The sequence below is a fragment of the Panthera uncia genome, chromosome C2 (assembly GCF_023721935.1).
Source record: "Panthera uncia isolate 11264 chromosome C2, Puncia_PCG_1.0, whole genome shotgun sequence".
In the NCBI taxonomy this organism is placed as follows: domain Eukaryota; kingdom Metazoa; phylum Chordata; class Mammalia; order Carnivora; family Felidae; genus Panthera; species Panthera uncia.
The window spans coordinates 8,143,381-8,171,339 of NC_064810.1; the positions used below are offsets into that span (position 1 = coordinate 8,143,381).

General features: G+C 44.6%; 1 protein-coding gene across 1 annotated transcript in view; it reads left to right on the top strand.

The window, feature by feature from the left end:
- The first annotated feature begins 21,569 nt into the window (after positions 1-21,569).
- The window catches only part of HLCS (holocarboxylase synthetase), a 227,519-nt gene continuing 221,129 nt past the window's right edge, over positions 21,570-27,959 (top strand). Inside the window, exon 1 of the mRNA XM_049627890.1 lies at positions 21,570-21,667. The gene's annotated coding sequence lies outside the window, so the exon portion shown is untranslated. The remainder of the gene's footprint in view (positions 21,668-27,959) is intronic.

Genomic DNA, 27,959 nt, shown 5'->3' on the forward strand with positions numbered 1-27,959 from the left:
TTTATTGAGTTTTGAACAGCACGGAGAGATACATCTGTATAATATCGAAAGAACAAAATTGGATGAGTAGAACCCAAACCATACAGAGGCTACAAATGACAAAACAGAAGTGGCCACTGACTACTGGGATTACCAAGGATTTAAAACACTTAAAAAAATGTTTTCTACATTTTATTTAAAAAAAAATTTTTAAATGTTTATTCTTGAGAGAGAGCACGCAAGAGGGGGAGGGGCAGAGAGAAAGGGAGACACAGAATCGGAAGCAGGCTCCGGGCTCTGAGCTGTCAGCACAGAGTCCAACGTGGGGCTCGAACTCATGAACTGTGAGATCATGATCTGAGCTGAAGTCGGACGCTTAACTGACTGAGCCACCCAGGCGCCCCAAAAATGTTTTCTAAATTTTAAACAATGAGCATATATTTTTGCGTGGGGGTAAAGTACACATAACAATATTTACCGTTTTAATCATTTTCAAATCCAGCCCCTCGGCCTTAAGTGCATTCACACTGGTGCATCCATCAGCATTGTCCATCCCAGAACATTTGCATCATCCCCAAGTGAAACTCTGTCCCATTAAACACGACCTCCCCATCCTCACTGGCAACCACTGTTCTACTTTGTGTCGCTGTGACTCTGACGATTCCAGGCACCTCATACAATTGGGATCATTTGCTCCTTTTGTGGGCATGTAATTAATTCATAAACTATCAATTTAATCCTCATCCCAACTCTGCAAATACGCATCATCCTCATCTTACAGATTAAGAAACTGGGATTCAGAGAGGTTAGGTAACTGGGTAAAGTCACCATCAGGTTAGAGAACCAGGACTTGTGCTCCTGAGGGCACGTGGGCTTCAGAAACGGAATGCTGCTAAAGTCAGCTTAAAGGACAAGAAGGGGGTGCTCGGTGACTCAATAGGTTAAGCATCCAACTCTTGGTTTCGGCTCAGGTCATGATGTCATGGTTCATGAATTCGAGCCCCGCGTCGCATGGCATCAGGCTCTGTGCTGACAGGGCAGAGCCTGCTTGAGATCCTCTCTCTCTCTCTCTCTGCCCCGTCCCTGTTCATGGTCTCTCTCTCTTTCTCTCTAAATAAATAAATCAATAAATAAACTTAAAAAAAAAAAAAAAAGGACAAGAAGGACCCAAGACAGCACCCTCACACAGTAAGCACTCTTTCATGTCTTTTGGTTTGTATTTTTCTTCCTTCTGCCGAGCATATGTAAGACCCCATGTCCTGGCAGAGCAGGGACAATGAGAGCACAGATACAAAGCAGTATTGGATTATAACCCAAAGTATACAATAAATATCAGTGAGTTCATGACGATACCAATAAATATTGAATGAGGAGAAAAAGCAAATCTCCCTAACAGGAGAGCTCTAAAGGACTTATGCAAATATGCCACCCTCAAACAGGTGGAATATAACTCCACAAACTATAATGAAAATGAATAGCGATGCATGTTTTTGCTGAAAATGTATTTAACGAAAAACGAACTCATTGGCAATACAGAATAAAGGTGGTAGTGGGTTTTGGGTTTGTTTTTTTTTTTTAAGTTCTTTTTCTGCAGGTAGCGGAATTAAAATACAGTAACAGGGGGCGTCTGGGTGGCTCAGTCGGTTAAGCCTCTGACTTCAGCTCAGGTCATGATCTCATGGTTCATGGGTTTGAGCCCCGCGTCAGGCTCCTGCTTCGGATTCTGCGTCTCCCTCTCTCTCTGCCCCTTCCCCTGCTATGCTCTCTCTCTCTCTTGCTCTCTCCTCTCTCTCTCAAAAGTAAATAAATAAACATTAAAAAATTTTAAAATATATATAATAAAAAAATGAAAAAATAAAGTACAGTAACAAATAAACTCCTGTTGAGGTAGTTGGGAATTCAAAGGGCTTTTGTCTTATCAAATATGTTTCAATTATTTCTTCAACTTTTTTGGGTCCAAGGAAGATGTTTATGATAGAGGAAGTAATTTGCCAAAGGGTATAAAAATCTTAAGGGTATAAAAATTTAATTAGGCCCTTGGTTGATAAACCAGGGGAAATTGCATAACTTCAAGTGTACGAATTCCTGCCTGGGAGGTGATGTGGGAAACAGATAAAATTGAGGCTCTATTTCTTGCTCTGTTCTCTTTAATTAAAAATTCTTTCTTCGTTTGCTGACTTTCAGCCGTTGCTTAGAAACAAAGAGTAAAGATGTCAACCCTCAGGGTTTCCGGCTTGCCTAGGAGGAGGATACCAAAAGTCAAAACATCTCAGAGGGCAGAATATTTTTACATAAACAGTGTCGAAGACAAGCAGGGAAATGGGTGTTTCCTCTCCTTGTGTTTAGACCGACCCTGTTTCCTGTTCTCCTCTCCACAAAGTGCTCCGCAACTCCCAAAGCTGATTTAGAAGCTACAAGATGTTGTTATTGCTGTTGCTATTATTTTCTAAGAGATCTTTTGTGTGTGTGTGTGTGTGTGTGTGTGTGTGTGTGTGTGTGACAAAGCAAAAAGTATATTTTTTCCACAGGAAGAAGATGCGTTGGGATATTTTTGTTTTTAAAAATTATTTTTTTTAATTTTTTTTTTAATTTTTTTTTCAACGTTTTTTATTTATTTTTGGGACAGAGAGAGACAGAGCATGAACGGGGGAGGGGCAGAGAGAGAGGGAGACACAGAATCGGAAACAGGCTCCAGGCTCCGAGCCATCAGCCCAGAGCCTGACGCGGGGCTGGAACTCACGGACCGCGAGATCGTGACCTGGCTGAAGTCGGACGCTTAACCGACTGCGCCACCCAGGAAATCATGGTAAGATACAAATAACGTAAAACCTACCATTTATTGTAGTCGACACAATGTTACCTGAGTTACAGGTATACAGCATGGTAATTCACCAACTCTAAGGGATGCTGTGCTCACCACAACTGTAGCTACCCTCTGTCCCCACACATCACTATTACAATAGCATTGATTGTATTCCTTTTATTCCTGTGACTTATTTATCCCATAATGGGATGTTTAAGTCTTTTTAAGTGTATAGTTCAGTGCTATGAAGTACATTCACACTGTTGTACCACCATCACCACCATTGTCTCCAGAACTTTTTCATCTTGCCAAATTGAAACTTTGTACCCATTAAACAGTAATTCCCATTTCCCTCTCCCTCTGCCCCTGGTACTACTTTCTTTTCTATGAATGATTATCTAGATGCATCATAGAAGTGGAATCATGCAGTTGTCCTCTTGTTTCACTTTGCTTCAATGTCCTCAAGGTTCATTCATGCTGTAGCAGGTGTCAGAATTTCCTTCCCTTTCAGGGCTGAATAATATTCCATTGTATGTGTAGATCCATTTTGTTTATCCATTCATCCCTCAACGGACACAGGTTGTTTCGGCCTCTTGGCGATTGTGAATAAAACGGCTATGAACAGCATTCATCTGAGCTCCTGCGTTCAATTCTTTCGGTATATATTCAGAAGTAGAATTGCTAGATGATATATATTTCGTTTTGAATTATTTTTTTAAACATTTATTTATTTTTGAGAGAGAGAGAGAGAGAGAGAGCATGAGCAGGGGAAGGGTAGAGAGAGGGAGATACAGAATCTGAAGCACACTCCAGGCTCTGAGCTGTCACCACAGAGCCTGATCCAGGGATCGAACCCACGAACTGCGAGATCATGACCTGAGCTAAAGTCGGATGCTCAACCGACTGAGCCACCCAGGGGACCCTGGTTTTTAATTCTTAAAGCTTGAGTTTGCTTTTAAAACATTTTTTAGTTTAGGGGCTCCTGGGTGGCTCAGTTGGTTGAGCATCCGCCTTCGGCTCAGGTCATGATCTCGCAGTCTATGAGTTCGAGCTCCGCATCGAGCTCAACGCTCTCAGTGCAGAGCCTGCTTTGGATCCTCTGTCTCCTCTCTCTGCTCTTCCCTTGGTCTCTTGCTCTCTCTGAAAAATAAATAAACATTTAAAAAAAAGAAGAAGAAGAAAATCATTGCTTCAAGATGGCCCAGAAAATCAGAACTAGGACATGAACCCAGGCCCACTCACTGGAGTCTGAGGCTTAGCAGGCATACCTCACAGAAGACAGAACTCCCTCTGTCATCTGTCAGAATTGGTGTCACTCTACCTTCACACTGGCTTCCCAGGGGGCTAGTGATAGGAAAGATAAATTATGCTGGAGATTGAATGGACATTGGCGTCAAGACCATAGCTCATTCTCAAATGAAATAATTCAGGCTCTGGGTCCCGCAGAAACTGCTTCTATTCTGAGAAGTTGAAATTAAGACCCTCCATGTAAATTCTGCCTCTTTGGGATTTTATGTTGTTGAAAGTGAAGACACTGTTCTGTGTATCTATATTTTAATGGAGGTAGGAGAGGTATGGGAAACATGAGGAAGTAAAAGTAGGACAATCCTAGACATCTATGGCTCCTGAACATATACAGTAATTTTTAAATATTTTTAAATATTTATTTTGAGAGAGTGAGCGAGTAAGGGAGGGGCAGAGAGAGAGGGAGAGCAAGAGAATCCCAAGCAAGCTCCATGCCCAACACCAAGCCTGATGTGGGGCTCGAACCCATGAACCCAAGAGATCATGACCTGAGCCGAAACCAAGAGTAAGATGCTTAACCGACTGAGCCACCCAGGTGCCCCCTATGCAGTAATATTTTCTTCTAACCTTTGAAATAAAGACCAGCAAAACTTGTCCACATCACTGCTCATTCTCTCTGATGAAGAATGGAGAGCCCTCCCAGAAAACGGGCATAGCCTTTTTTTTTTTTAAGTTTATTTATTTTAAGAGAGAGAGAGAGAGGACAAGCAGGGAGGGGTCAGAGAGAGGGAGAGAGAATCCCAAGTAGGCTCTGCACTACTCGAGCTCAAACTCACAAACTGCAAGACCATGACCTGAGCTGAAATCACGAGTCAGATGCTTAACCCACCGAGCCACCCAGGTGCCCCGGGCATGTAGCCTTTTGAATGAAGGGTTTGCAACCTTCTGAGCGGTCTCCGTGGTCCGTTAGGTGGGTTGAGGCTCACACTTAGAACAGGCAGCAGTCCGTTATTTTCCCAGGCTGGCAGAAGTTCAAGCACATGGTCAGGGAGATTGCTGCCCCCCTAACCCGCCCGCCCCGCCGAGGACGTGTGCAGCATGTCTATGCAGGCACATGGAAATGGGGGTCTGTCCCGCAGGGCATGAGCCTCAGATCATCACACAAGTCCATGACATGAGTCGAGTACACCTAAAAGCTCATCTTTCTGCTGGTGTGGACACCACCTGGATGAATATTCCCAGCCCCAGCCCCATCCTTTCTGATGTCCCCATTGTCTGTTCTGCCCCTGCCCTTGCCCTAAACCTCAGCCCTGTCCCTCTGGTCTGACTTGGCACTCTGTCTTGCTCTTTCGCTCTTTCCTATGGACACTGTCATACATTCGCCCCCGGGGCTCAGGCTCCATCCAGGGGCTCCAGGGACCCTCTCATGCACCTGTCTCCAGCCTCTGGGATTCCACAGTGAACCCAGTTATGCACCAGCCGGACCTGGCCTGGCGCTCCAGGAGGAGGACTGAATACATGTCGCCTGAGAGCCTTCACAGCTCACCTGAGCCCACTGTGATAACCTCTTCTTGTCCTGTCTCCATGGGGTGACAGGCATGGCTCTGTGCTTTGCAACCAGGACCCCATAGAAAAGGAGCCTGTTATGGGCTGAATCATGTGTCTTCCAAGTTAATATGTTGAAGTCCTAACCTCCCATTACCGCAGAACATAACTGTATTTGGAAATAGGGTTTTTATTTATTTATATTTTTAATTTTTTCTTGAAGTTTTTATTTAAATTCTAGTTGGTTGGGGGCGCTGGGTGGCTCAGTTGGCTAAGTGTCCGACTCTTGATTTTGGCTCAGGTCATGATCTCACAGTTCCTGAGATTGAGCCCCAAGTCAGGCTCTGTGCTCACAGCGAGGAACCTGCTTAGGATTCTCTCTCTCTCTCTCTCTCTCTCTCTCTCTCTCTCTCTCTCTGTCTCTCTCTCCCTCTTCCTCTGTACCTCCCCAGCTTGTGCTCACTCTCTCTCAAAATAAATTAATAAACATTAAAAAAAATTCTAGTTAACATATGGCATAATATTGGTTTCAGGAGTAGATTTTCGCTAAAATCTTACACCACTTACAACACCCAGTGCTCATCACAAGTGCCCTCCTTAATGCCCCTCACCCATTCAACCCATCTCCCACCCACCTCCCTCCATCAACCCTTAGTTTGTTCTATAGTTAAGAGTCTCTTCTGGTTTGCCTCCCTCTCTCTCTCTCTTTCACTTCCCCAATGTTCATCTGTTTTGTTTATTAAATTCTACATATGAGTGAAATCACATGGTATTAGTCTTTCTCTGACTGACTTATTTCACTTAGTTTAATATACTCTAGCTCACAAAAAATACTCTAGCTCCATCCACATTGTTGCAAATGGCAAGATTTCATTCTTTTTGATGGCTGAGTAATATTCCATTGTTTATATATATGCCACATCTTCTTTATCCATTCATCAGTCGATGGACATTTGGGCTCTTTCTATAATTTGGCTATTGTCGATAGTGCTGCTATAAACATTGGGGTACATGTGTCCCTTTGAACCAGTATTTTTGTATCCTTTGGGTAAATATCTAGTAGTGCAATTGCTGGGTCATAGGGTAGTTCTATTTTTAACATTTTGAGGAACCTCCATACTGTTCACCAGAGTGGCTGCACCAGTTTGCATTCCCACCAACAGGGCAAGAGCATTCCCCTTTCTTGGAGATAGGGTTTTTAAAGAAGTATAAGGCCAAATGAGGTCACATGGGTGCACCCTACTCTAACATGACTGGTGTTCTTTCTTTTCTTAATATGTTTTTATGTTTTAGAGTAATCTCTACAGCCAATGCAGGGTGCAAACTCACAACCCCAAGATCAAGAGTCTCAAGTTCTTCCAAAGAAGCCAGCCAGGCACCCTGATTGGCTCTTATAAGAAGAAGAGATTAGGACACAGACACACGCAGAGGGAAGACCACGTGAAGACACAGGGAGAAGACAGTTGTCTACAAGCCAAAGAGAGAGGACCTCAGAAGAAACTGAACCTCTAGCCTGTGAGGAAATCAATCTGCATGGCTTAAGTCATTCAGTCTGTGATATTTTGTTATGGCGGCCCACGCAAATGAATGCAGGGCTCTTGGCATCTTTCCTTGTCTCTTCGGGGCCATTTGTCCTGCACCATTGTGCCTCTGCTTCCCCTTGTAATACCTGATAAATGACTTTGCTCATTTCCTGCCCGTGGCCTAATTTCAGCTTTAGCTGGATACTCCTACAACAGGTGCCTGGTTCATAATAGACACTCAGTAAGTGACTTTTATTTTATTTTACTATTTGTTTGTTAAATGTTTATTTTTGAGAGAGAGAGACAGAGAGAGAGAGAGAGAGAGAGACAGATAGAGAGAAAACAGGCACACAAGTGGGAGAGGGGCAGAGAGAGGAGAGGACAGAGGATCTGAAGCAGGCTCTGTGTTGACAACTGAGAGCCCAATGCGGGGCTTGAACTCGCAAACTGTGAGATCATGACTTGAACCAAAGTTGGATGCTTAACTGACTGAGCCATTCAGGTGCCCCAACAAATTATTTTTAAATGAACAAATTCTATTACTTTTTAAAACACTTATCTTCCCAAGTAGAGTGGAACTGTGTTCTTTGCTTTATATTCCCCAAACCCAAAAGAATCTCTTAGTATTAGCATGGATATAAGTTTGACTGTGCTTTAGAGGCCCCACGTAAGAGTGACTTACGCAAGATAGAAGTCAGTTTCTCGCATAAGAGTGTGGACAGAGGTGATCCGGAGCTGGAAGGGAGCCCAGCTTAATTAGCTTGTGTAGGTTCATGCTCCCTCCCTGGATGGTTGAGAGCCCAATTTTGATTTTGAATCAGGTCATGATCTCATGGTTCATGAGTTTTAGCCCAGCGTTGGGATCCGTGCTCACAGTGCAGAGCCTGCTTGGGATTTTCTCTCTAGTTTGCTCTCTGTGCCCCTCCCTGCTCATGCGTGTGTTCTCTCTCTCAAAATAAATTTTTAAAAAACACAAAAAACACTAAAAATGAAAGTGTACCTAAATAATAGGGGTGTAGAGAAAAAAACCCACAAACTAGCAGCATATACTTTAGGAAGCTGAAATATACACTGTGGTGTCAATATAAACTCCAAATCTAGTTCAAAATAAAGGTCTAAAACATAGGCAGCCTTAAGCAGTATTTCGTATGCCAGAAACAATTAGAAAAAATATACACATATGGCAGAAGTAACTTCTACGACGATCACCCATTTATTTCAAGCAGCACTTGATATGTAAGAAGTTCAGCTGGAATTTATCTTTTTAGATCTTTCTTGAAACCCCCTATCTCCAGTCCCATTGACACTACTGGTCCCAGACATCATTTCACACCTTCCCCACGTCAGTCTCTCCTCCCTCTGATCTAGACTGTTCGCTGTCTTGAGCGATTTTTCCTGATGCTATGTACTGGTTCAAAACATCGGATGATTCTCTGATCAATTCCTAACCTCTTGGCTGAGTATCCTGGATCTCCATAGTTGTTTGATATTCAATACAAGTTGACCTTTGAATAGCTTGGGGGGTTAGGAGTGTACCTCCCATTCAGTCAAAAATCTGCATATAACTTAAAAAATTTTTATTTAAATGTTTATTTATTTTTGAGAGAGAGAGAGAGAGAGAGAGAGCGAGAGAGAGCGGGGGAGGGTCAGAAAGAGAAGGAGACACAGAATCTGAAGCAGGCTCCAGGCCCCGAGCTGTCAGCACAGAGCCCGACGCAGGGCTCGAACTCATGAACTGTGAGATCATGACCTGAGCCAAAGTCAGAGGCTTAATCGACTAAGCCACCCAGGTGCCCCAGCATATAACTTTTTCTTAAGTTTATTTATTTATTTATTTATTTTGAGAGAGAAAGAGAGAGAAAATGCATGCATGAGCAGGGAAGGGGCAGAAAGAGAAAGAGGGAGAGAGAGAATCTCAAACAGTCTCCACACTTAGCATAGAGCCTTATGCAGGGCTCGATCTCATCAACTGTGAGATCATGACCTGAGCTGAAATCAAGAGTCAGACGCTTTACCAACTGAACCACTGAGGTGCCCCAAGCACATAACTTTTGATTTCCCCAGAACTTAACTACTAATAGCCTACTGTTGACCAGAACCCTTGCTGATAACGTAAGCAGTCAATTAACACCTATTTTGTGTGTTATGTGTATTATATACTGTATTCTTACAGTAAAGTAACCTAGAGAAAGGAACATGTTATTAAGAAGATCATAAAAGAAAATCCATTTCAGCGCTATACTGTATTTATGGAGAAAACCCTGCAAAAATCCGCATCTAAGTGGACCCCTGCTCAGTTCAAACCCATGTTTATCAAAGGTCGACCGTGTATCCAATTTACTCCTCAGTCTAGAAAACCAGTGGTCTTGACATACTCCTTATTCATTTTTCATTACGTTTTATTAGTAGATTGTGACATGGCTCAGAAATAACCCAATATAAAAAGTGACAGAGTGAAAAGTCCCCTTCCTCTTCCTGTGGCTTTCCACGGCATTCCCCTGTGGCCAACTTTTCCAAGTGTCTTGTGCAGGCTTCAGGGTTCTTTATGCAAATACAAACAAATACACTTATATTTTCTTATCAGCCTCTCTGCCTTTGGCACAGAAGGTAGATTACTATATTCCAGGTATTTCTATTTAAAAAATTTTTTTTAATGTTTTCATTTATTTTTGAGAGAGAGAGAGAGAGAGAGAGAGAGAGAGCATAGGTGGGGGATGGGCAGAGAGAGAGAGAGAGAGAGAGAGAGAGAGAGAGGGAGGGAGACACAGAATCTGAAGCAGGCTTCAGGCTCTGAGCCGTCATCAGAGAGCCCGACTTGGGGCTCGAACTCATGAACCGTGAGATCATGACCTGAGCCCAAGTCAGATGCTTAACAGACAGAACCATTCAGGAGCCCCTAGATATTTCTATTTCTATATCAATGCACAGAGAGATTCTTCCTCTTTTTTTTTTTTTTTAAGAGTTGTGCAGTGTGCCATTGTGTGGAGTACCAGCATTCACTTAACTGTCCCTACCTGATGGACACTTAGGTGGTTTCCAACCTTCTGTGACTACACACAATGCCTCAGCCAATAACCTTATGCAGGCAGACAGCATTTTGCACACATGTGACTCTATCTGCAGGCTATATTCTTGGAAGAGGTGCCTGAGTTTGTCATCACTATACCTTGTCCTCTTTCCTTTGGAACCACCTATGGGCCTAGGCTTCAATGCCAGGAGCCTGTCACACTCCCTTGTTCCTTGGAGAGATTTATTCGACAGCGCAGTTGTTGGAAGTAGTATATTGTACGTATGACTCACGGAACACGTTGCACACAACGTTACCTTTCACCATCTCTTTAAATGCATCCAGGGAAATAGTCTCATGGCCCGGGATGAAAACTCTAAGGGGCTGTAGGAGTTTCCCAGGGCTTCTGTAACAAAGTACTGCAAACTGGATGGCTTAGAACAACAATTTTATGGTCTCACAGGTCTGGAGGCTAGAATTGGACTAGTAATTCTTAGCAGGGCCGTGCTCCCTGTGCAACCTGCGGGGGGGAGGGGGTCCTTCCCGCCTCTTCCCCACTTTGGTGGGTTGCTGTGTCCCTTCAGTCTCTGCCTTGGTGGTCACTGCTGCATCCTTCCTGTTAGGATGACCTCGTCTTAACTCATTCCATGTACAATGACCCCATTTCCAAATAAGGTCCCATTCTAAAGCACTGGAGGTTAGGACTTCAAAATATCTTCTTCGGTGGGGGGGGTGGGGGGGGGACATGATTCAACCCCTAACGTAGGCCCCACCCTTTTCTGCTCATTGTAGGTAGGAGATAATGTGAGGGTTACTTTCGGTCACAAGCTCATTCTCAGTTCAGAAACTATTTCCAGTCCTAGCAATTAATCAGTCCTTCAAGCCCCATTCCAAGGCCAGCTGTGGGTCAGGAGCTGGCAGGTGCCTACCTGCAGGAAGGGGTGTGGTTGGAGCTTGCTGCTCTCTGTTGACTTCCTTGGTGCCCTGCCCATTCGCTCCCCATGCCCACGAGTTCAGCCTCCAACCAGGGTGGGAGAGGTGGGGGGACGGGACAGGTCTGATCCTTCCGACGACGGGAGGTTCCATGCTCTCTGGGGGTGTTGTTCAGGCCTTTTTCCTCTCGTGGGTATTTTTGGAATTTCTTTGGAGATTTCCAACTTGGAGAATTCTTGGCTGCCGATCTCCCGATTCTGGCAAATGCAACTTGATTTGGGGAATTAACTTGCAACTTCTTCAGCCCTAGGAATCCAGCATTCCTCCCTCTGCCCCCAGGCAGCCCTTTTGGGCAGGGCCCTCAGTGATTCAATGCCAGCCTCCTACTCTCCCCCAAGGCCCACAAGTGATTCAAGGACCTCTAGAAGGACTGCAGACAGCTGCATACTTTGAGCCTTGCCACCAAAGCAGTTGGTCAGTCCAACTGGACTTCCTAGAGGATATCAGACGCATGTCCACAGGGTCCTCCAAATGCAGGGACACAGACTAAGACACTCTCTGGGCTACTCCTGGTAGGAGGGGCTGGAAGAAACCTCTCAGCAAGCCCAGGACTGTCCCCAAATAAATCTCACCCCACTCCTCTCCTCACTCTGACCCCTTGTATTTCCTTGTTCAGGTTGATGCACTGAGGGACTAGGTCAGCATCACTTCCTTTGCAGCTCTGACAGGTGGGGCTCTTCCTCATCCTCCCTTTGTAACTGATATACAGATATCATTATGGCATCTCACAGAAGGTTCTATTCTAGTATCTTCCTACCTGCCAGCATACTGACTATAAGTACAAGAAAGTGGTGGTTTATGGGGCACCTGGGTGGCTCAGTTGGTTGGGCATCCAACTTTGGCTCAGGTCATGATCTCATGGTTTGTGGGTTTGATCCCGGAGTCGGGCTCCGTGTTGACAGCTCGGAGCCTGGATGGAGCCTGTTTCAGATTCTGTGTCTCCTTCTCTCTCTGCTCCTCCCGCACTCGGTCTCTCAAAAATAAATAAACATTAAAAAAAAAATTTTTTTTTAAGTGGCAATTTACATATTCTGTCCTTGCCTTTTAAAGAAGGTGGGTCCAGAAAACTGAAGGGTCTTTCCAAATTTTTTAAAAAAAATAAACTTTGTTTTTAGAATAATTTTAGATTTACAGAAAATTCACAAGATAGTGGAGTTCCTATAAACCATTTTACCGTTATTAACATATTACATTATTACAGTATATTTGTTACAGTTAATAAACCAATATAGATTGTCTGTAGTTTGTACTTTATTCAGATTTTCTGTTTTTCCATATTCTTTTTGTGTACCAGGATCCCATCCAGGCACACACCACATTATATTTAACCATCAATTTAGGCTCCTTTTGGCTGTGAAAACCTCTCAGATGGTCCTTGTCTTGAGTGACCTCGACAATTTTAAGGTCAGGTCAAGTATTTTGTAGAAATTTCCTCTGTTGGGATTTCTTTGATGCTTTTCTCATGATTATTAGATCAGGTTATGGATTTGCGGGAGTGTGGTATAAATAATATATTGAGTCTCTGTCCCCAGTTCCTGGCACAAAGTTCCTAAACCCTTGGAAGTTCCTGGCAAGGACAACCACAGATGAGTTTTTGTGAATGAGGTGATAATTGTGGGTTCCCAGGTGGCTCAGGATGGGGGCTGGTAGCTGGGAACCAGCCGAGTAAGAGGGTTTTCACCTACCTCACCCTCCACCTATCTAAATGAAATCCTAAGAACCCATAAAAGGAAGGGTTCGGGTTGGGTGCTGCCCAAGTGGGGCCCCGGCAAAAGGCACGGGAGCTCTGGACCCCCCTTCTGAGCTTCTCCTCCAACGCACTGTTCCTGAGTTGCTCCTTCACGGTACACGGGTAGCAGGAAGTGAAGCCCTTTACTGAGGTCTGAGTGTTCAAACTGGAGGGGTAGGTGCGGGAACCCAGGAATTTGTAGTCGGCGGGACAGAAACGTGTCTGGCGTCTGAAGTGGGGGCAGAGAATCGGAGACCTGGTTGTTGGTGTTGGAAAGGACAAGACACCACGTGTTTTGTACCAGGAGAGAGAACCCCCTTATGGAGAACGACCAGAGAAGGCCAGCGGAGAGCCTCTGTTTTTGCTGAGCATCCCGAGGTTGGACCTATAAGGCAGTTGTAAGGGGGTGAGAGACTGGAGGGCTGCATGGAGGATTAAAAAAAAAAAATGTCTACAAGGGACAAGGCGGGGACAGAAGGCTGGTACAAGAGAAGCACCCAATGGCTGTTTCCCCAAGAGCGTGGTCCAGCGTCTAACGCTAGAGGAGCGCCGGGCGCCGCGACAGCCCCGGCGTTTTCACGCCCTCCCGCGAACCCAGGCGACCCCGGCAGAGGAGCAGGCTCGCCTCCATTCCGGCCGCCGAGGGGGCGCGGCAGGATCGGGCCAAGTCGCGGTCCCGGCCGCGGGGCAGGTCGGAAGACCCTCTCCGGCCCGCGAGAGAGGGCGGCGCTTCCGGTAGGGCGAGGAAACCTCTGGGATCCGCAGCGCCGCCGCACTCGCGCTCCTCCCTGCGGGTGCCCCGGCCAGCTCGACTCGGCCGCCAGTGCGCACGCGCGGCGCCGCCGCCCGGAGGCCCCGCCCTCCGCCCGGCTTGGTCATAGACGCACGTGTGCCAGGTGCAAGCGGTGGCGGGAAAGAGAAGGACCGGCCCCTGCGCGGCCGGAAATCGGGTGAATTTTCTGTAGCGTGGAGGCGGCGGAGGCTTTCCAGTGACCCAAATCCAGATACGAGGGAAAAAAATATTGGTACGTTTGCCAACGAAAAACAAAAATGGTTTTGGGGCGGCTGGGTGGCTCAGTCGGTAAAGCGTCCGACTTCCGCTCAGGTCAGGATCTCCTGGTTTGTGAGTTCCAGCCCCGCGTCGGTCTCTGTGCTGACAGCTCAGAGCCTGGAGCCTGCTTCAGATTCTGTGTCTCCCCCTCTCTCTGCCCCTCCCATGCTCATGTTCTGTCTCTGTCTCTCAATAATAAATGTTAAAAATAAAATAAAAAACAAAAAAGAAAAACAAAAATGGTTTTATGAGCAAACGAAGCCTACCGGAGAGAAAGTAAAAGAGGGGGAGAAAATATTTGCAACGTATGTCACAGGTACAGATAAGTAAATAAGACTGAGGGAACCAGAGCTCAAAATTCCAGTTTTAAGAAAGACAAGAAACATGAATGGCCAATCTGCAAAAAATAGTATAAAACGGGCTCTTAAGTGAAAAAGTTTGGTTCTTCTAATAGAAATGCATATTACTCTGCAATATCATTTCTAACAATCCAATTTGCAAAAGTCAAAAGCGAGGGACAGGCTGTGTGGCACTCACTGCTGGTGGGATAGCAAGAGCCTACGGCTCCTGTGGAGGGGAACTTGGCAACATCTGACAAAACTTGATAGGTGTTTGCCCTTTGACCCGGCAGTTCCACAGCTAGAAACTCAGCCTCGAGAAACACCTACACCAATATGAAAGTATGTACGTGTACAAAGTTACCTATTGCAGCATTATTTGCAATGACAACATTTTGGAAACCATTTTAGTGCCAGTACATACATAGGCAATGGATTGGCCAAACTGGGACATCCACACCAGGAAGTACTATGCAGTTGTTAAAACGAGTGAGGAAGATCTCTATGAACTGATACTGAATGATTTCTAGATATACTGATAAGTGAAAAAAACTACATACAAAAAAGTACGTACATTGTGCTATTTTTATGTAAAATAAGGGTAAAGAGTAAAATATTCAAGTATCTGCTTTTTAGTAAAAAAAAAAACAAACTTAAGAAATCAACTAGAAACTAATTGGTTACTTACAGTGGCTGGGTGGGAATGGGGTGAAACTCTAAGAGGGAATGACATGTATTCAAGCATACTTTTGGGGAGTAGTTTTAACTTTTAGAAACGGTGTTTTAATCAAAAAGTAAAATTACATCAACAAAGATGAGGGAAGAGAAAACTAAAATTGAATACAAACAGAAGTAAACAAATGAACTAAATGGTATAGTAAATTAACTGCAGGGGAGAAAGTAAACCCAAATTACTTTTTTTTTTTTTTCCCCAACGTTTTTTTATTTATTTTTGGGACAGAGAGAGACAGAGCATGAACGGGGGAGGGGCAGAGAGAGAGGGAGACACAGAATCGGAAACAGGCTCCAGGCTCCGAGCCATCAGCCCAGAGCCCGACGCGGGCTCGAACTCACGGACCGCGAGATCGTGACCTGGCTGAAGTCAGACGCTTAACCGACTGCGCCACCCAGGCACCCCAACCCAAATTACTTTTGAACACAAATCTTTGTATACCTTCTGTGTGTAAACAAGCAAACAAAACTACAAAGAAATTTTGAACCTCGCTTAGTTGGCAGTGGTCTGGTGTAGCAATTCTGAAAATATTTTCTGTGTTTTGTGGGATTAAGTAAATTGACGAACATAATACTGATGGGAGGCAGGATTCTCACTGGGAGTAGGGTGTCACAAACATGGAGGGAGGGATGGCAAGGACGAGCTCTGTGGATTGGAACCAGAGCTCTGTGGATCGGAACCAGAGCTCTGTGGATCAGAATCTATTTCCTAGATCTGCCTGCTGAAAGAGCCTGGGGAACAGGACCACTTCAAGAGCCAGGAGCATTCCTGTGTCCGTATCTTGGTTTCTAAACACCATTGTCCAGCGCTCCCTGGAGTAATGGCAAGGAAAGTGAAAGAGAAGGTAGGAACAGCTTGGAGTGCCAGCTGAGAGCTAAGAGGTGCTCAGATAATGATGGAAACAGGCCAGGAAGGACACAGTGGGGGCAGATTGACAGGGCTTCCAATGGCCAAATTTGCAGCAATTTGAAATCAAAATGAATTATGACAGTGGTGAATTATGACATTGAAAAAAAAAAAAGGATCCGGGAGCCTCCGTGACTCGGTTGAGTGTCTGACTTCAGTTCAGGTCATGATCTCACGGCTCCCGTGTTTGTGTGTTCGAGCCCGGCATCAGGCTCTGTGTCGTCAGTGTGGAGCCTGCTTCGGATCCTCCGTCCTCCCCTCTCTCTCTGCCCTCTCCTGCTTGCTTGCTCTCTCTCTCTTTCTCAAAAGTAAAATTAAAACAAAAAGAAAAAAAAGGACGCATAAGTCCAGAATGATACTAAAAAAGATAATCTTACAAATACATACACAGAGGTAAAAGGGACATCCCTTCTTTACAGTAGAATGCCAGCTAATAAATACTAAAGGAACAACAGAGTTAGAAAAGTAACTGCATTACAACTATTATAGCAATCACTGACTCAGGCAGGAGTTGTTAATGGATGCTAAATCCGCTGGTTGAAAGCTTGTTGGGGAATACTATGCAGGCTCACTCCACAGGAAACTTTATAGTGTGTGTGTGTGTTTTTTTTTTTTTTTTACTGTTTATTTATTTTTGAGAGAGAGAGAGCAGGGGAAGAGTAGAGAGAGAGGGAGACACAGAATCTGAAGCAGGCTCCAGGCTATGAGCTGTCAGCACAGAGCCTGACACAGGGCTCGAACCCACAACCTGAGCCGAAGTCGGGTGCTTAACCAACTCAGCCACTCAGATACCCCTTTATAGTGGAAAAATCTGGTAGATACCACTTTAACCGAGTGATCAAAGTCAGCATCATCAATAAGGGTGACCTGACATCATGTGCCCAAAATGCATAACCTGAATTGGATCATGAGGAAGCCTTAGACAAACTCAAATTGAGGGATAATGATATGAGATGGATTCTTAAAAATTGTCAAGATCTCGAAAGACAAAGATTAAGGAACCATCCAGATTAAAGGGGAATAAAGAGACATGACAACTGCATGAAATGTGTGACTTTGGAAGAGAGAATATTGCCATAAAGGATGTTATTGGGACAACTGGCAAAATATGAGCACGTACCGAACGAGATATCAGCCTTTGATCAATGTTAAGTTTTCTACATTTGAACATTGCAATGTGGTTGTGTAAGAGAACCTTCTTATTCTTAGGAAATTTATCCTGAAATACTTAGGGGTGAAGAGACACGATTTCTGCAACTAATCTCAAATGGTTCAGGGAAGAAAAGTCTGTGTCACACCTTGTCCCACTTAGTGGACACACCCACTTTGCATAATATATTCCCTACTGTTGAATGTTAAAAATTTTCCCATTAAGGGAGTGCCTGGGTGGCTCAGTCGGTCGAGCATCTGATTCTTGGTTTCCACTCAGGTCATGATCTCATAGTGTGTGAGTTTGACCTCCACATCAGGCTCTGTACTGACAGGGCACAGAGCCTACTTCGGATTTTCTCTCTCTCTCAAAATAAATAATTAAACTTAAAAATAAATAAATAAATAAAAATTTCCGGTTAAGGAGTGCCTGGCTGGCCCAGTTGGTAGAACATTTGACTTTTGATCTTGGGTTAGGAGTTTGAGCCCCATGTTAGGTGTAGAGATTACTTTAAAATAATAATTTGGGGCACCTGGGTGGCTCAGTCAGTTAAGCGTCCATCTTTGGCTCAGGTCACAATCTCATGGCTTGTGAGTTTAAGCCCCACATCGGGCTCGGTGCTAACAACTCAGAGCCTAGAGCTTCCTTCAGATTCTGTGTCTCCCTCTCTCTGTCCCTACCCTGTTCACATTCTGTCTCTCTCCTTCAAAAATAAACAAACATAAAAAAATTGAAAATAAATAAATAAAATAATTTAAAAAATGAAAAAGTAAATTTTCCAATTAAAAAATCACTCAGTGTTGCTATCAATATCTTTATGAATATAATTTTTTCTTTTGTTACCATTTTTATTTGTTACTACTTTTTAATTTTTTATTTTTTAAGAGAGAAAGCTGGGGAGAAGGGTAGAGGGAGGGAGAGAGAGACACTTAAGCAGGCTCCATGCGGAGCGCCAACACGGGGCTCAATCCCATGATCCTGGGATCATGACCTGAACCAAAATCAAGAGTCGGATGCTCAAACCGACTGAGCCACCCAGGCTCAGTAAAAATGGTTGTTACCATTTTTAGAATAAATGCCCACGATTATGAATCCCAAATCGAAGAGTGTGTGAGTGTTTTTATGAGCTTTAAGAAGAGTAGTAGTTCAAGATGCCAAGAGTGGCTGATTTAAATAGAAGGTTGTATGTAACAGGGGAGGTGACGGCATAGAGCTACAAATAGCAGGAGATTCTAAAAGCAGCTGCTGGAGCTACGGTGCAAAGGACTCTTGTGTCACTAAGAAAACTCCCCACACCAGGCTCACAGCAGGACACTTCGCTGACTGAACCACCCAGGCACCCCACAGCAGACCTCATAGGTTAGTAACACCCCTGCCATTGTCCTGGGAACCATGGGTCTAATCGAAGCCACCATGGCCTAAATTTGGTGCACAATAAGGGATTTGTGATTAGCTGGCTCACTGCCTCCAGAGGATTCTTGTAAAAACCACAATGTGAAGTTTTGTGTTTGACAACCTCACGATTCTCCAAGGCAGTTGTGAAAATCAGTATAAATTGCAAATCAAAAAGAACAAGCATGGGGTGCCTGGGTGGCTCAGTTGGTTGAAAGTCTGACTTCGGCTCAGGTCATGATCTCGCGGCTCGTGAGTTCGAGCCCCACGTGGGGCTCTGTGCTGACAGCTCGGAGCCTGGAGCCTGCTTCCGATTCTATGTCTCCCTCTCTCTCTGCCCTTCCCCCGCTCATGCTCTGTCTCTCTCTCTCTCAAAAATAAATAAATATTCAAAAAATTTATTTTATTTTATTTTATTTTTTTTAACGTTTTATTTATTTTTGAGACAGAGACAGACAGAGCATGAACGGGGGAGGGGCAGAGAGAGAGGGAGACACAGAATCGGAAGCAGGCTCCAGGCTCCGAGCTGTCAGCACAGAGCCCGACGCGGGGCTCGAACTCACAGCGCGCGAGATCGTGACCTGAGCTGAATGAAGTCGGACGCTTAACCGACTGAGCCACCCAGCCGCCCCAAAAAAATTTTTTTTAAAAAAAGTGTCTGGCTCTGGATTTCAGCTCAGGTCATGATCTCACGGTTCGTGGGTTCGAGCCCTGTGTCGGGCTCCTCGCTGCTGGTAAGGAGCCTGCTTGGGATTCTGTCTCCCTCCCCTGCTCACTCTCTATCTCTTTCTCTCAAAATAAATAAATAAGCATTAAAAAAAAAAAAAAAAAAGAAGAACAAGTATTTGGCCTAAAAGATATTCAGTTGAAAACAGATAAAAACCACTGGTAATGGGAGGTAAATTGGTATAACTATTTTGGAAAACAGTTAGCATTATCTTTTAAACCCGAACGTTATTAGCTCAGCCTAGGAATCCCTCTCCTGGGTCCACACCCGAGAAGTGTTTGCTCACAGGCTCTGGAGACAAGGGGACGTTTAGAGCAGCGTTGTCTGTCACAGCAAACAAACTGGAAAAAACTCCATCATTTGAACAGTGGCTAAATAAATGATATTGTAGTCGTGCACTAGAATATTAGATAGCCGCGAGAAGGACTATAATGCAGCTATGCAAAATTATATGTGTCAATCTTAGAAAGATTGCATAGAAAAATGCAAGGCTCAGAAGTGCACTTACTGAAGATAAAGTGCACGTACTTTAAAAAAAAAATGTTTATTTGTTTTTGAGAGAGAGCTTGAGCAGGGGAGGGGCAGAGATGGGGGGAGAGAGAGAATCCCAAGCAGGCTCCTCTCTGTCAGCACAGAGCCCGATGCAGGACTCGAACTCATGACTGTGAGATCATGACCAGAGCCAAAATCAAGAGTCAGACACTTAATCGACCAAGCCACCTGGTGCCCCAAAAAGTGCACTTACTGAATTTAACCCAAAACAATGTACTTTGTAGGGATATGCTCATTTGTATTTAAGATATATTTTTTAAAGCAAGGGAATGATAAATGGAATAATAATGGAATAATAAATGGAGGATGAGGAGTCTGTGGGATGAGATAGATAAGAAGTACAGAGGTATTGGCAATGTTCTAGTTCTTTTCCCGTTTAAATGTGCATTGTAAATCTCCTTCACAGGTGAAGAAATGCAGATGGCCAGTAAAACATAGAAAAACAAAGTTTTTCTGGTAAATCAAAAGGAAAGAAGAACTACTGTTTTAATGTTTATTTATCTTTGAGAGACAGAGCACGAGTAGGGGAGGGGCAGAGAGTAGGGGAGGGGCAGAGAGAGGGAGACGTAGAATCCAAAACAGGCTCCAGGCTCTGAGCTGTCAGCACAGGGCCCAACACAGGGTTTGAACTCGTGAACTGTGAGATTATGACCTGAACTGAAGTCGGATACTTAACCAACTGAGCCACCCAGGCGCCCCAAGAACTACTCTTTTAAAGAGAGATATAGGGCGCCTGGGTGGCTCAGTCGGTTGAGCAGCAGACTTCAGCTCAGGTCATGATCTCATGGCTCATGGGTTCCAGCCCTGCACCGGGCTCTGTGCTGACAGCTCAGACCCTGGAGCCTGCTTTGGATTCTTTGTCTCCCTCTCTCTCTGCCCCTCCCCTGCTGGTTCTCTCTCTCTCTCAAAAACACTTAAAAAATTAAAAGAAAACAAAGAGATACCATTTTTCATTAATGGAGTAAAGATTTTTAACTTTATTTTTAATTTTATTTTTTTTAGCAAAGACTCTTTAAAAAGGCTGTGCTAAAATAAGCCCCTAATCCTCCATTAGGAGATAAAATGATACAACACTCAAGAAGTTTGGCCTTAGGTTGCAGTAGTCTTAGGTTCATATCATTTGACCTAGTAATTAATTTCACTTGTAGGAACGTAGGAATATATGCTGAACAATTACCAGAAAAGTGGCTAAAAAGTTTTGTATAGGACCCTGCTCTTCAGCATTGTGTGAGCAATCACTTGGGGAAAAACAAACAAAAAACAACAAAGCAGCCCAACAGAAGACTGTTTAACAAAATCATGGAACTCTCAGATGTGGAATATTTTGTATTGTCGGCAATTATTCTTGAAGACATGCACTCTGGTCACCCCTGAACTCTCCTTTTTTTATGAGAATCCTCGGCAGTGATGGTAGATCTCAAGTTGAGGTTTTCTCTGACCTGAAGCCATCCCCATCCACTTACCTGGAGGTCAGACTGGATTCCTTTTCCCAGATGCTTAGTCTTTGCATTTATCTCCTTTCTTTTCTTTGGGGGGGGGGGGGGGGGGGAGGGCGGGCAGTATTCCTGATAGACATCATGTGTCATTGAAGGTCCTATCACAGGATAATGAATTCCCTATTTCCCAAAACACAGATGGGGAAGGCTCAAGTTCTTGCTGGCAGAATCCACCCTTGGGGTAGCAATGGAAATCTACCAGGGGCCCCTAGGAAAGGAAGAGTAAACCCAGATCTCAGTCACTCTCGTGATGAAGGAAGAAGGGACACCGGCAAAGCAATGCACTGAATAAGCAATTTTAAACCCATACTCTGCATCTCCTTCACCAAACATCCCATCAAGAGGGGCTCAATTTGGCTACTTTTCCCTCTTATTTAGCAAAACCTTTAGCCACCTTCATTTCACTATGTACCAGGAATAAAGACAGATCCCGCCCTTGCCTTTGGAGAGTTTCCAGCCTCAAAGAGAAGGCAGACGCACGGTTCAAGCGATTACAAGGTGGGTGAGTTGTTGCTGGAGTGTGTGGAAGGTGGGGAGGGGAGGCTCGCCTAGCCTAGGGGTCGGTCCAGCGAGACCTCCCTGAGGAGGTGACACTTTGACATTTAAGGCAAGACCTAAGGACAGGCAGGAGAAAGTTGGGGCAGGCCAGGCAGTGTTCTGGGCGGCCAAGTGGACGAGCGACGCGAGAAGGTGCTCTTGGTGGAGCCAGAAGTCCCCGTTAGTGTGGCCAGCGGTGCCTGAGCGGTCAGAGTTTGGGGTTGTGCGGCGGCAGTGGGGCCCCACCGAGGGGTATCCCTACCTGGCCTTTCCCACTGTCTGTTTCCGACGCCCCTGCTGCCACCTGCTTTGCTCTTGGCGGCGACGCCCCCGCGCCCCATTCGGGTGCATTTCATCGGGCAGGTGCCGGTGCGGCCCCGCCGCGCGGGCCCCGGGCCCTGGTAACAGGTACGTGCTTGCGCGGATTGCGGGGCTCCGTCTCGCCAGGTCAAGTGCAGGTCCGCCTCACCAGGCACTAGGTGCGGGCGCTCCTCGGTGGGTTCTCCAGCTCGGGTTTCCTGCCTCTGAGCCTGTTTATTCCCCTAGGGGGAGTTATTTATAGAAAGGAAGCGTTTGATCGCCTCCTGCTCTTCTGGTTTTGCTTTTTCTTTTCTTATTCAAGATGCCTGACTGGGGGCTGGATGCAATCATCTTTTCAGGGTTGAAATCTAGTTCAAAGCGGGCTGTATACAGCAGCTCCAATTCAGCTGCGTCATCTGCTCTTGGCTTCCCTAGGAACGGGCCCTTGTCTCTATTTAGGGCTTTACGAGCATTTTTAAACACTGTACATATAACTCTGTGGTTACTGAGTTACTTCTTCCTTTTCCACAGTCTGAATTTCTCCTTTATTCCACCAGATTTATATTATTTTATTGTAAACTGCTTGCAATGCTTTTGAGGCTAAGAAGTGGGATTTGCATAAACTCATTTTATTTTTTTGTCTAGCTATATTATAGTTTCTTTTTAAAAATTTTTATTCGAAAGTTAGCTACCATAAAAAAAAGGTAGCTAACATACAGTGTAGTCTTGGCTTTAGGAGGAGAACCCAGTGATTCATCACTTACATCAATTCCCAGTGCTCATCCTAACAAGTGTCCTCTTCAGTGCCCATCCCCCATTTTCCCCACTCCCTCCTCCCACCTCTCTCAACCCCTAGTTTGTTCTCTGTATTTACGAGTCTCTTATGGTTTGCCTCCCTCTGTTTTTATCTTATTTTTCCTTCCCTCTTCTATGATCATCTGTTAAGTTTCTCAAATTCCACCTATGAATGAATATATCTTTCTCTGACTCACTTATTTTGCTTGGTATAATACCCTCCAGTTCCATCCACATTGTTACAGATGTCAAGATTTCATTCTTTTTCGTCGCTGAGTAGTATTCCATGGTGTGTGTGTGTGTGTGTGTGTGTGTGTGTGTGTATACACCACAACTTCTTTATCCATCAGTTGATGGACATTTGGGCTCTTTCCATAATTTGTCTATTGTTGATAGCGCTGCTATATTATAATTTTTTATCTGAACTGTAGCTGACAATGATTTAGGTGTACAACATAGCAATTCGACAACTCTGTATGTTATGTTATGCTCACCACAAGTGTGGCATAAATACATTAAAAAAATCACACGTTGGGGTGCCTCAGTGGCTTAGTTGGTTAAATGTTGGACTTCGGCTCAGGTCATGATCTCACGGTTTGGTTTGTGAGTTCTAGCCCCTTGTTGGGCTCCATGCTGGCAGTGTGGAACCTGCTTGAGATTCTTGCTCTCTCCTCTCTCTGCCCTTCCCCTGCTCATGCTTTCTCTCTCCATCTCAAAATAAATAAATAAACTTTTGCAAACAATCAGGCAAACAAATAAATAATCACAGGTCAACCTGCAAAGCAAAGGACACCAGAAAGGGCCATGGCTGCTTTTCTGGGTCCCTTCCTGGAGTCATGATGCTTGTGCCTCTATGGAAACACAAATTCAGTGAAAATAAGAAACCAAAGCCATGATGGCCTGGGAAAGTGGGGGGCTGCATGTAAAACGCTCCTATTTTCCCACCGATTCTTTCCACCAAACTTTGCTTTCTGACCCATGAAATTTCCAGTAGCAAAAGTTTATAAAAGGACTTTTTTTTTTTTTTTTTCCTGTTTAAGCAGTGATTGGCTTTCCCTCAGCACATGTCTTAGTTCCTAGGAAAAAAACGTCCAGGTTGGATGAGGGAGAAAATTCAGTTATGATGTGGTGCTTGCAGCCACAAGGGGAGAACTCATCTGTGCTGGTGTTACTGAAGCGTCTGTAATTTCCGGCTGAGTTTGCTCTTTGGTAAATTATCTTCATCTGTGCTTTGCTGGGTGACATTCTCAGGGTGCTCTGCCGAAGGGCTCTTGAAACTTTTGACCCTCAGTCCTGTCACTCTCCCAGTTGTCCCTTGATGTCCCTTTGGTCTTTCTTGCCGTTTTCTCAGGGCTCAGACAGGCTGTGTCCTGGGTTTTACCCAACAAATTGTATCCCAATGGTTCTGTCCTCTTTCCTAGACACTGGGTGGGCGTGAGCAGAGATGGATGTCTACTCTGAATTTTCTAAATTAATGTGATAGATACGAATACAAGCAGTAGTTGACACCGAATTCTATTTAAATCTCATTCTGTTGGGACATTAAATGACTTAACCTACAGGAGGGGTTCAAATGGTAGAGGTGTGAGGCATAGTGGCTGATCATCTCAGGAACATTTGGGGGCAAACACACTTTTCCATGCCTCAGAAGGCAAGCTGATCCTCTTGAAAGAACCCTGCTTTGGGTAGACCACAGCCCGAATTTCCTGTGTTAGATGGACGTAATAACATCCACCCCGAAAAGGATGAAATGAAAGCACCTTGCCCATCTATTCCCCTCCTGTTGACTTGTCCAGGTGGGCTGTCCCTGGATCACATCAGGCACTACTCAGCCCTGCGTGCCCACCTCCTTCTTAGTCGTCAGCCAGCACCACGTGGGTAGTTATTCTCACAGTAGAGCTGTGGGTACAGAGGCACCGGCTCACGGTCATATGATCACTGTACGTGTCCGTGCCCAGGTGGGGAATTGGGGGTCTGGGGCAAATTTGAACCCAGGATGCCCGAGTCCAGATGAGGGCCTTCACTATACAAACTTCACTATACAAACTGCTTCACTATACAAACTGCATCTCACACAGGCTCAGGGGATACAGTGCTGATGCTCTTTTCATTTTGGTTGTAAAGGTTTTAGTCAACTGCCACAGTCATTCATTTGACCTTTTACCAACCAGCCTTTTAAAAGTGAGACCTTTTGTTCAGGAAATAGGAAGACAGCAACAATGTACTCGAGGTGAGTGGGGCTCCCCTGTTTGCAGTTCAGTCTCTGATCTGTTGAGGGGGTTTAGACTTTTGAAGCTGCTGAGTACCATGTGTGTGTGTTTGTCTAATCTTCTGGAAGTTTATGGTACTAATCGCCCCAACTGGAGGTCCTGTCTGATGGGCAGGAAACTATTCACAGATGGTGACTCCCTTCCCCCAACCAGAAATGGATTTTTATGTACTTGGGATGAAAAGGACCACTTCTGTCTGTTGGATGAAGATAACTTTGCTTTCGGGGGGAGAGAATTTTGTGAGCACTTCGCTCTCTAGTGGCCAAATAGGCAAAAGAGGTAAGAGTTACACCTCCTCTTACAAATTGAGATAGGAGTCAGTTTAGTTTCAACAACTTTTATTGAGCACCCAGTACATCCTAGCACAGTGCTAAATACCAGGATTATGAATATGACTAAGATGTCACTGCAAATCACGTCCTTGTAATGTCAATCACGTTGTAAATGTAGTAGGATCCCAGAATTTTATTAAAAAAAATTTTTTTTTAACGTGTATTTATTTTTGAGACAGAGACAGAGCATGAACGGGGGAGGGTCAGAGAGAGAGGGAGACACAGAATCTGAAACAGGCTCCAGGCTCTGAGCGGTCAGCACAGAGCCTGACGCGGGGCTCGAACTCACGGACCGAGAGATCGTGACCTGAGCCGAAGTTGGATGCTTAACCGACTGAGCCACCCAGGCGCCCCAGATCCCAGAATTTTAGAGCTTGAAGATGATCTGGTGTGTGTCACTCCATTCTTTTTAAATAGTTGAGAACTCGGGGTCCAGAGAGAAAATGATGTGAAGACCACATGGCTAGTTAGGGACAGGGGGAAAAGTGCCAATGAAATTCAGTAGAAGGTCATCCCCCACTTTTTTAACTTTTTGAGATAATTTTAGACTTACAGAAGTTGTGAAAATAGTACAGAGTTCTTTGCCCAGCTTCTTCCAGTGTTAACATCTTACACAACCATGGATTTATCAAAACTAGTACATTAATGGAACTACCAGACTTCAGATTTCACTAGTTTTTCTACTGAAGTTCATTTAATTCCAGGATCCAATCCAGGATACCACATAGCATTTAGACGGTCTTAAACACTGAATTTTCCTATACTTGAGATTAAGATGTTATTCAATCAGTGACATTCAGCTGTTGTACAGAAACTGTATCCCAAGCCTCTTTTGGCTTTTGGAGCGGGCTTTGTTTTTGGAGCCAGCTCTTTGCCTGGAGGATCTTGGTGCAATCTCACTTACAGCTTTTTGGGTGTGCCCAAGTTCTAGACCATCCCAGCCTGTCTGATCTGGATACAAAAGGCTGCCCTCAGGGCTGGCAGCTCAGCAGCCTGAACCTTCTGTCCCTGTTCCCTCTCCAGTCTGATTTCTAGGTATTATTGTTGTGCGTAGAGCATTCTTTGCTCCCACGTGTCTAGTTTACCTGGTGAAGGACTTTGGGGTCAGGAAGACAGAAATTCAGCCTCCAGCTCCCCCATGCAGTCGTGGCACCTTGAGTGAGTCACTCAACTGCTCCTCTGCAAGATGGGGGCAACAGCCACCCTGTGGAGTTGACAGGGTTAAATGGAAGACTATACGTAGTGATTAGCCTAGTGCATGGTGCACTGATGTGGAGTGAATAAAGGAACGGGTGGATGGCACTCGGAGACCAGGCTAGCTGGGTACAGTGCAAAGTTCTCGAATGCCACGTGAGGCCCCCCGAACTTCCTGGTGGGTAAGGGCAGACCCTGAAGGGTTTGAGTAGGGGAGTGATGTGGTCAGAGCTGACTTTAGAAAGTCACAATGCAGAGATGGGCTGGATTACAGAGCAGTGGGAAGCGGAAGGCCCAGAGGGAATCCTTAGGAGGTTATCATGTTAGTTCTGGAGAGGAGATTATTCTGTTAGTTCTGAAGAGAGGAGGTAGGGAACTGGGCCTGAAGGAGGGGTGGGATGGAGATCTGGAACTCTCTGGAGACTAGAGATAGTGTGGAGGTGCCACACGTATCATTTTGTGGAGCATTTTCCTTTCTCCAACTGCTGACATGTAGTATGGTAGTACATTTCTTCCTCCTGCTTATAGACACACCACACATACAATTACATCTGTATATTTATAGATATGCTTTTCTAGAGATTGTAACTGCTCTCCTTCATGAGAAGAGACAGAAGAGACACAGACATGGTGACAGATGGGGACGGTCCTCCTGCAGTGGGTACTCAGCATCCCTGTCCAGACCTCAAGTCCTTCCTAAATTAAATTTCCTTATTATGTACTTCAATTGCTTGATTAAACAGTTTATATAAATTAAGCTTATCAGTACGGCAAACCTGATGTTGTCTTAGATGTTTCAATATTCTTTAAAAATCTTAGTAAGATTTCAAGTTAAAAGCTGGGCCTAAAAAAGCCTCATTCTCTAACACATTTCAGCCATATACATACTAAATACACATAGATTCCTTACTAATCCAGAAATATACATCTATGGTTTTGTTTCCTCTAAGCCTGTCTATATTTAACTCAAAATTTTATTGGATTGGGGGTGGATTTATTTATTAGATTTTATTTTTTAAGTAATCTCTATACCCAACGTGGGGCTCAAATTCACAACCCTGAGATCAAGAGTTGCATGTTCCTCTGAATAAGCCAGCCAGGTGCCCTAGAAGATGGATGTTTTTTAAGAAAACAGTTACTGCCCTGGATAACAGATCATTTATCATCAGAGAGTTTTGCTGTTTTTTTTTCCAGAGTCTTTAATGAGACACTGAATCCTACCTATCGTGATCCTATCAATGATTCTGTAATCTCTAAGAGTGCAATCACTTAGCCCTTCTCTGGATTCAAGTCAAAGCATTACTTATTTCTGAACCAGAGAAGCCTGTAGCTCCCACACTGGGTGATCAATTCTCAAGATTC